Genomic DNA, 9,179 nt, shown 5'->3' with positions numbered 1-9,179 from the left:
ATGCAAAGGTTGGAAACAAAGAGGAAGGAACAGTTGTTGGGAAATATGGCCTTGGTGATTGAACGATGCTGGAGATTGCATAGTACAAATTTTTAAGACTAATGACTTCATTGCAAATACCTTTTTTAAACAAAATAAAAGATGACTATACACATGGACCACACTAGATGGAAAACAACAGAAAATAAAATTGATGACATCTATGGAAAGAGATGGTGGAAAAGCTCCATATCATCAGGCAAAACAAGGCTAGGGACAGTCTGTGGAGCAGACCACGAACTGTTCATATGTAAATTGAGGCTGAAGTTGAAGAAAATTAAAACAAGTCCACAAGAGCAGAAATATGACCTTGAATGTATCTCACTTGAAGTTAGAGAAATTAAACTGAAGAACAGACTTGATGCATTAGACACTAAGACCAAAGACAAGAAGAGTTATGGCGTGATATCAACAACATCATACAGGAAAAAAGCAAAAGATCATTAAAAAGATGCTCAGCATTTCTCAAGCTTAGGGAACTGAATAAACAATCCAAGCCTTGAAATGTAGTATTGAAGGATTCTAAGGGAGTCCTGGTGTGGCGCTGTGGGCTAATGCATCAGACGGCAAAGCCATTTGACCTGCAAGGTTGGTGGTTCAAGCTTACTAGCTGCTCTTTGGAAACTCTGTACAGGGTTGCTATGAGTCAGAACTGACTCCACAGCATATAACTACCAACCACCACCATGGGCAAAATATTGAACAATGCAGAAAGCATCAAAAGAAGATAGAAGGGATACACAGAGTTACTGCACCAAAAAGAAATGGTCATTGTTCAACCACTTCAAGAGGTAGCATAAGATCAAGAGCCAATTATCCTGAAGGAAGAAGTCCATGGTGCATTGAAGGCATTGTCAAAGAACAAAGCACTAGGGATATATGGAATACAAATTGAAATCTTTCCACAAACTAATGCGGCATTGGAGGCATTCACTCACCTATATGAAGAAATCTGGAAGGCAACTACCTGGCCAACTGACTGAAAGAGATCTGTATATATGCCCATTCCAAAGAGAGGTGACACAATGGAATGCAGAAATCATTGATATCACATTGATATAACATGTGAGTAAAGTTTTGCTAAAGATAATACAAAAACAGCTGCAACCATATGTTGACAGAATTTACAGAGGTTCAAGCTGGACTCAGAAGAGGACATGTAATGAGGGATATCATTGCTGACTCAAATGGATCTTGGCTGAAAGCAGAGCATACAAGAATGCTGTTTAGCTGTGCTTTATTGACTATGCAAAGGCTTTCGATTGTGTGGATCATGACAAGTTATGGACAATATTGAGGAGAATGAATATCCTGGAACACTTAATTGTGCTCATGAGGACCCTGTACACTTACCAAGAAGCAGTTGTTTGAACAGAACAAGGGAACACCTAATGTTTTAACATTATGAAAGGTGTGCACAAGTGATGTATTCCTTCACCAAATTTATATAATCTGTATGCTGAGCAAACAATCAGAGAACCTGGACCATATGAAGAAAAATATGGTACCAGGATTAGAGGAAGACTCCTTAACAAAGATACAACCTTGCTTGCTGAAAGCAAAGAGGACTTAAAATACTTATTAAGGTAAAAAAAAAAAATGCATCTCAATGTAAAGAAAACAAAAATCATCACCACTGGACCAATAAGCAAAATCCATATAAATGGAGAAAAGATTGAAGTTATCAAAGACTTCATTTTGCTTGGATCAACATCAGCACTCATGGAATAATTTTGTTAGGCAAATCTGCTGCACAAGATCTCTTTACAGTGTTAAAGAACAAATATTTCAGTTTGAGGACTAAGGTATGTCCCACCCAATCCATAGTATTTTCAATAACCTCATATGCATGTAAAAGTTGGACAGTGAATAAGGAAGACTGTAGAATAATTGATGCTTTTGAGTTATGGTGTTGGAGGAAAATACTGAAAGTATTATAGCCTGCTAAAAGAACAAACTAATCTGTATTGGAAGAAGTACAGCCAGAACAACCCTTGGAAGCTAGGATGACCAGACTTCATCTCTCATACTCGGACATATAGTACCAGGAGGGACCAGAAGGATATCATGTTTGGTAGAGTGGAGTGTCAGAGAAAAATTAGAAGACCCATAGCAAAATTGATTGGAACAGTGGCTGCAGTGGGCTCAGGCATAGCAACGATTGTGAGATTGGCCTGGGACTGGTCAGTGTTTACTTTGTTGTGCAATGGGTCACTATGAGAGTTGGTACTGACTTGATGGCACCTAACAACAAAAACAACATCTGCTTGGTGCAAATTCTTTGTTACTCTATGAAAAACAAAACGAAATACTACCTGTCTGGTCCTCCACTATCCTACACTCAGTTCTGTGTTTGAGCCTATTTTTGCAGCCACTGTGTGAATCCATCTAATTGATGATCTTCCTCTTTTGGTAGTGTAGTGGTTACGAATCGGGCTGCGAACCTTAAGGTCAGCGGTTCGAAACTACCAGCCGCTCCGCGGGAGAAAGATGAGGCTTTCTACTCCCGTAAGGATTTACACCCTCGGAAACCCTGTACAGGGTCGCTATGGGTCGGAACCGACTCGACGGCACTTAACAACAACAACAACAACAATTTACAAAATAGTATGACCTTCTTCATGGTCTGTTCCTTCCTGTTAGCATGTCCTTCTCCAGGATCTGCTCCTTCCCGATAACATCAGAAGACATATCACCATATTCACTTCTATAGAGCATTATGGATGAATTTCTTTCAAAACAGATTTGGAAGTCCAGTGTAAGTTCCATATTCTTTACCAAAACCATAGCTCAAAAGCATTGATTCTTCAGCCTGTCTTATTAATTGTCCAGCTTTTACATGTATATTATGAGATAATGAAAAATACCATGACTTCTATTAGTCACATCTTAACTCTTAAAGTGACACCTCTGATTTTTTAAGCATTAAAGAGATATTTGGTAGCAGATTTGCTTATTGCAACATGTTCTTTGATGTCTTGACTGCTGCTTCTGTGGATGTTGATTGTTAATCCAAGTAACATGAAATAGTTGACAACTTCATTTTTTTCTCCATTTATATTGATTCGTTGTAAGGATTTTATATTTTATTTATATTGAATTGCAATTCATACTGAATGTTGACTTTGATTTTTATCAGTAAGTATTTCAAGTTCTCTTCACTTTCAACAGTCAAGGTTGTATCATCTGCATATTGAAGGATGTTAATAAGTCTTTTTCAAATCATGATGTTACATTCTTCTTCAGTTAGTCCAGATTCTTAAATTATTTGTTCAGCATACAGACTGAATAAGTCTGGTGAAAGGATACAACCCTGATATACACTCTCCTGGTTTTAATCCATGCAGTATCACTTGATACTGTTCAGCTTGAGCAACTGCTTTCTTGTCTATGTACAAATTCTGTGTTAGCCCAATTAAGTCTACTGGAATTCCCATTTTCACAATTGTTTAGATATGCATAGTCAATTGCCTTTGCATTGTCAATTCCATGGTTACAGCCATGATACATCTGACATCAGCAATGATGGTCCCACATCCTCTTCTGAATCCAACTCTAATTACTGGGAGTTCTCTGTCAATATTTTTTATTGTCATCAATTAAGACCCATTTCTTGATGACCCCATCCATGTATAACAGCTCAAAACATTGCCTGGTCTTATTAAATCTTCACTATCATTGGTACACACAAGTCCGTTATTGCAATCACTGTGCATTTGACCTAGAAAGTCCATCTTATATCATTACAAACCCAAACCATACCAAGCCTCTGCCAACAAGTAGACTCATAGTGAACCTTATATAGAGTATCTGAGACTGTAAAATGTTACAGGAGCAGACAGTCTCCTGCTTCCTTAAAGGAGCAGCTGGTGATTTTAAACCACCAACCTTTTAGTTAGCAGCCCAATTCACAGCCCATACAGCCATACTGGATTATATATATTTGGAGTCCACAGAGATTTCATTGGTTATGCATATCACAGTATATCATAACTGGTTCCATATGTACCTTCAAACTTCATAATTTGCATCTTTATTTGGTTCTAATTAATAACAAATGTTGTTCTTTGTTTTTTTTAATTCATTCAAAATAAAAATGGCAACATTTATCTAAGGAGAAAGTTAAGAAGGGGTGGGAAGGTGAGTGGAATGGAAATAGGAAACCAAGGACAAAGTAGGAGAACTGTTGTTGCATGGAGGGGATTGCAATCATTGAGATGAAATAAAGTGTAGGATTTATTGAATATAAAACTGATGATATTTTCTGTAAACTTTCACTAACTCACAATAAAAAGATTAAAAAAAATTTTTTTTTTAAAGGAGAGGGAGACCATTTCTAAATGTTTAGCCATTAAAAATCTTATGACTAGCAGCCGAACATTGCCTGTGATATGCAAATGATATAATCTTGCTTACTGAAAGGGGCCAGGACATAAAATACTTCCTGATGAAAATTAAAGACTACAGGCTACAGTATATATTGTATCTCAATGTATTGAAAGTAAAAATACTTATAACTTGACCAATAAATAGCATCATAATAAATGTAGAAAATGTTGAAGTTCTTCAAGAATAATTTTGCTTGGATCCACAATTAACACTCGTAGACTCGAGAAATGAAATGACACCTTGCATTAGGCAAATATGCTGTTAAAAAGCCTGTAAAGTGTTCAAGAGCAAAGATGTCAGTTTAAAGACTAAGGTGAACCTGACCAAAGTCATGGATGGTTTCAATCACTTCATAAGCATGTGAAAGTTGGACAGTGACTAAGAATGTTTGTAGAATTGTTGTATTTGAATTATTGTGCTGGTGAAGAATACTGAAAAGTACCACAGATTGCAGGAATAAGAAACAAAGTTGTGTTGAAAGATGTACAAACAGAATGGTCCTCAGAAAGGAGTATGACAGCAGTTCATTTATTTTGTTCTTTAGACATGTTGTCATGTTTTCATGAGGTACCAGTCCCTGGAAAATAGCATTATGGTTGGTAAAGTGGAGGATCAATGAAAAAGAGGGAGACCCCCAACAAGATAGATTGACACATAAGCAGCAACAGTGGGCTCTAACATAAGAACAGTTGTGAGGATGGCACCAAACTTGGGAGTTTCATTCTGTTGTGCACAAGGTCCTATGAATCAGAATAGACTCAATGGCATCTAACTACAACAACAAGAAATCAGAATTCGCTGCATGACAGTGAGTTTCTTTTTAGTCAATCTGATTCTAGAGTTTCTTTCTTAACCTTCAGTACATACTTGTGTAATGAATGATCTCATGAATGACAACATATGTTTTACAAAAATGTTACAGTTTTGTTTTAATTTCAATAAAAATATTTCAGTGAGTTCAAATCCGCAGTGTGATTTCCAATAAAGATGTTAAAGTGCCATTGAGTTGATTCTGCTCATAGTGAAACTGTACTGTGTTTCTCAATAGTGCCTCACAGGTTAGAACTGCCAACATTTTGGTTAACAGTTCAATGCCTATCCTACTATGCCACACCAGGACTCCTTTTAATTAAATCAGAAGCATCAAGGTACTTTCAGGTCATGTCATTATCTATTAAAAACATTCATTGGATAATTATGTGAGAGTAGAAAGTCAATAAGGACCTTAAGAATTATAATCTACCTTTATCTCTATTCCTGCCAGTCCATTCTGTGCTTCAAATTGACCTACACAGTGTAAGAATTTGTTTCCAGTATTAACAGTCCAAATAATGATCTATGTTGATGTAAATATCTAACATCAAATATTAAAACTGAAACATAATTAGGCAAAACAGAGGAACAATAAAAAATAATGTTCAATAGGATGGATGAATTAGCATTTCAGGCATTGAACATAAATGCATTCTGAAAAGAGAGCATCGTGCATTTTGCCTATTGTTGAATAAATCCCAGAGTGAGTAGTCACATTTTCATATAACTGTGCAACCTGGAAAAGAAAATTCTAATTGAAGCACACTGATCTTTTGAAAAATACACATCCATAATTTTAGAACACTCACAAGCAACACTATTTTTAGTAAGGCAATGACAACACTGTGTTTGTGGAAACAACAACAACAACAACAACAACAAAATGGAGTAGCATTTTCTTCTCAGGTGAAATATATTTTGCTGTCATAATTCTATGTCCAACACCTGCAGCTGAAAGTAACAGAAATGGTTCATACAGAAGAAAAGTTTGTTGTGATCTAAGACAAATAATTTTGTCTTGGGAAAAAGAAAAGTTATAGAAATAAGGATATAAAAAATGGAATTTCTAGGCTTTAAACCGAAATGGACTGAATATGGAAGCCATATTGGAGCTTCTTAACTCAAGGAAAAAACAAATCCTAGAAGACAGATGATAACAGGAGCATTTAGAGCTAGAACAGAATCATTCAAAACTGCTAATTATCAATGCCAGTTACATGGTTTTGAGAATCAAAATATTATGCAGACATTAAAGGGAAAATATTAAATTAGCTGGGAGAAAGCTGTGCCCATATGTCTCATTAGCACATTTATTCTAGTAAGCACCTACATGTTCAGTCACCAACATGATATCAAAAATTGAATTTGAGCATGTAGGAGGCTGTGTGGGCAATAAAGAGAAACAAAGCATCTAGAGAAAATTATTTACAATATGATTAAAGCTATGCTAATGATTTGTATCACTTTATTAACCCTTTTTTTTCCTAAAAATCTGTACAATGATACACTGTAAAACCAAGAGTCAGATTTTCCATATTTTTTATATAGTGATAGGGCTAAATATAAAACAGTAAAAAAGATTGATATAAAATTTAGATACAAAAATATCAGATTCATTTTCCTTAGAGCGTTATCTATTACACTTGAACTACAAATACATCCTTGTGCAGAAGCATATCTAGGATGGTACATATATGGCAGGCATTATATTGCTCCTGGATATGCAACACTATTGAACAGTTTCTTTTATTCCAGAATGGCCAGCAACATATCTTCAGAAAATGGCAAGTACTGAAATTGTGACTCTGTCCAAACATTTGACACTCATCTTTTAGGTTGTTGTTGTTGTTGTTAGGTGCCATTGAGTCTGTACCGACTCACAGCGACCCTATGCACAACAGAACGAAGCACTGCCCAGTCCTGGGCTAATCTTACAATTGTTGCCATGCTTGAGTCCATTGATGTTGCCACTTTGCCAATCCATCTTGCTCTTTTTCTCTGACCCTCCACCTTACCAAATATGATATCCCTCACTAGTGACTGTCCCCTCCTGACAATACGTCCAAAGTATGAGAGACGAATTTTGGCCAAGACCTCCAAGGAGCACTCGGGCTGTTTTTTCCAACACAGATCTGTTTGTTCTTTTGGCAGCCCATAGTACTTTAAGTATTCACCTCCAACACCATAACTCAAAGGCATCAATTCTTCTACGGTCTCTTTTATTCACTGTCCAACTTTCGCATGCATATGAGGTTAATGAAAATACCATGGCTTGGGTCAGGCGCACCTTAGTCCCCAAGCTGACATCTTTGCTCTTCAACACTTTAAAAAGGTCTTGTACAGAAGATGTGCCTATGCAATACACCATTTGAAGAAAATTAAAATCTTTTAAGTTACTTTATCATAATCTCAGATCAAAATACAAGTGAAAATTGTTAAGGTTTTAAATAAAACATTACTGAGATGTTGCCTGTACTGGATTAATATATACCACTCAGTGTTACCCCATACCCAAGGCCCCTGTAATTATACCTAACATACTCACTCCACTGACCTTGTGTCAGACAAGATAAATTTAGGAGTTAGATTAGTATTGTCCAACAAGGATAAGAACAGCATTGCATTACTCAGTAAGCAGAGTAGCGCGAGCTTATGTGTGACTATTTACTAATCTGTAGTGAACAGTTTTACATTTTTCACATCAAAATTTTTGCCTGTAGATATGACTGGCATCTATTTTTCTGAAAATCGTACATCACTTTTCTAAAGAATCTAAGCCCTTTTACAAATGTGCAATTCTTGACAAGGATAAAGTATCAACTAAGCATAGTAGGCATGAGCTTATTTGTGGATACTTACAAATCTATAGGGAATAGTTTTGCATATTTTCACCAAAGAATATAAAAAATCTTCAATATTTCCCCTATTTCTCAATTGAAATTCCTATTTCATTAGTCAAGTCATTCTCTAACATATATCTGTGATTAATATCCATATGCTTACAAGGAAGACCAGTTAATACCACTATTATTCAAATTTACATGCCAACCACTAGATGTTGTTATGATGAAATGGAAGAATTTTATCAAAAATGGATCAAACATGCAATCAAGATGTATTGATAATTACTGGTGATTAGAATGCAAAGGTTGGAAGCAAAGAGGAAGGATCAGTAGTTGTAAAATGCAGCCTTCATGATGCTGAAGATGCTGATGAAATGATGCTGGAGATCGCATGATAGGTTTTTGAAAAAACAATGATATATTCATTAAAAATATCTTGTTCAGCAACATAAATAGGTTTTGGCAATAAAACAAGACTTCAGGAATTGACATAAAACAAATGTTTCAATGAACTAATGCAATACTGGAGGCTCTCAGTTGTCTATGTCAAGAGAGTTGGATTATAGCTACCTGGCGATCTAATTGGAAGACATCCATATCTGGGTCCATTTCAAAGAACGGTGACCCAATGGACTGTGGAAATCATTGAAGAATATTAATAACATCACATAGCAAGTAAAGTTTTACTGAAGGTAATTCCAATATGTTTGCAGCAGTACATTGACAAGGTACTGCCAGAAATTCAAGCCAGATTCAGAAGAGATCATGGAAATAGAGATGTCATTACTGCTATGTGGTGGATCTTGGCTGAAAGTAGAAAATACCAGAAAGAAGTTTGTTTATGCTTAACTATGCAAAGGCATTTAATTGTGTGGGTAATAACAAATTATGAATAACATCACAAAGGATGGATATTCCAGAACACTTACTGTGCTCATGAGGAACCTGTACATAGACCAAGAGGCAGTCTTTAGAACAGAACAAGGAGATACCGAATAGTTTAAAATCAGAAAAGGTGTGTGCTAACATTTTATCATTTCACCTTATTATTCAATCTGTATACTGAGTAAATAACCCTAGAGGCTGAAGTATCTA

The sequence above is a fragment of the Chrysochloris asiatica genome, unplaced genomic scaffold (assembly GCF_000296735.1).
Source record: "Chrysochloris asiatica unplaced genomic scaffold, ChrAsi1.0 scaffold00001, whole genome shotgun sequence".
NCBI lineage: Eukaryota > Metazoa > Chordata > Mammalia > Afrosoricida > Chrysochloridae > Chrysochloris > Chrysochloris asiatica.
This window is presented reverse-complemented; position numbering follows the sequence as displayed.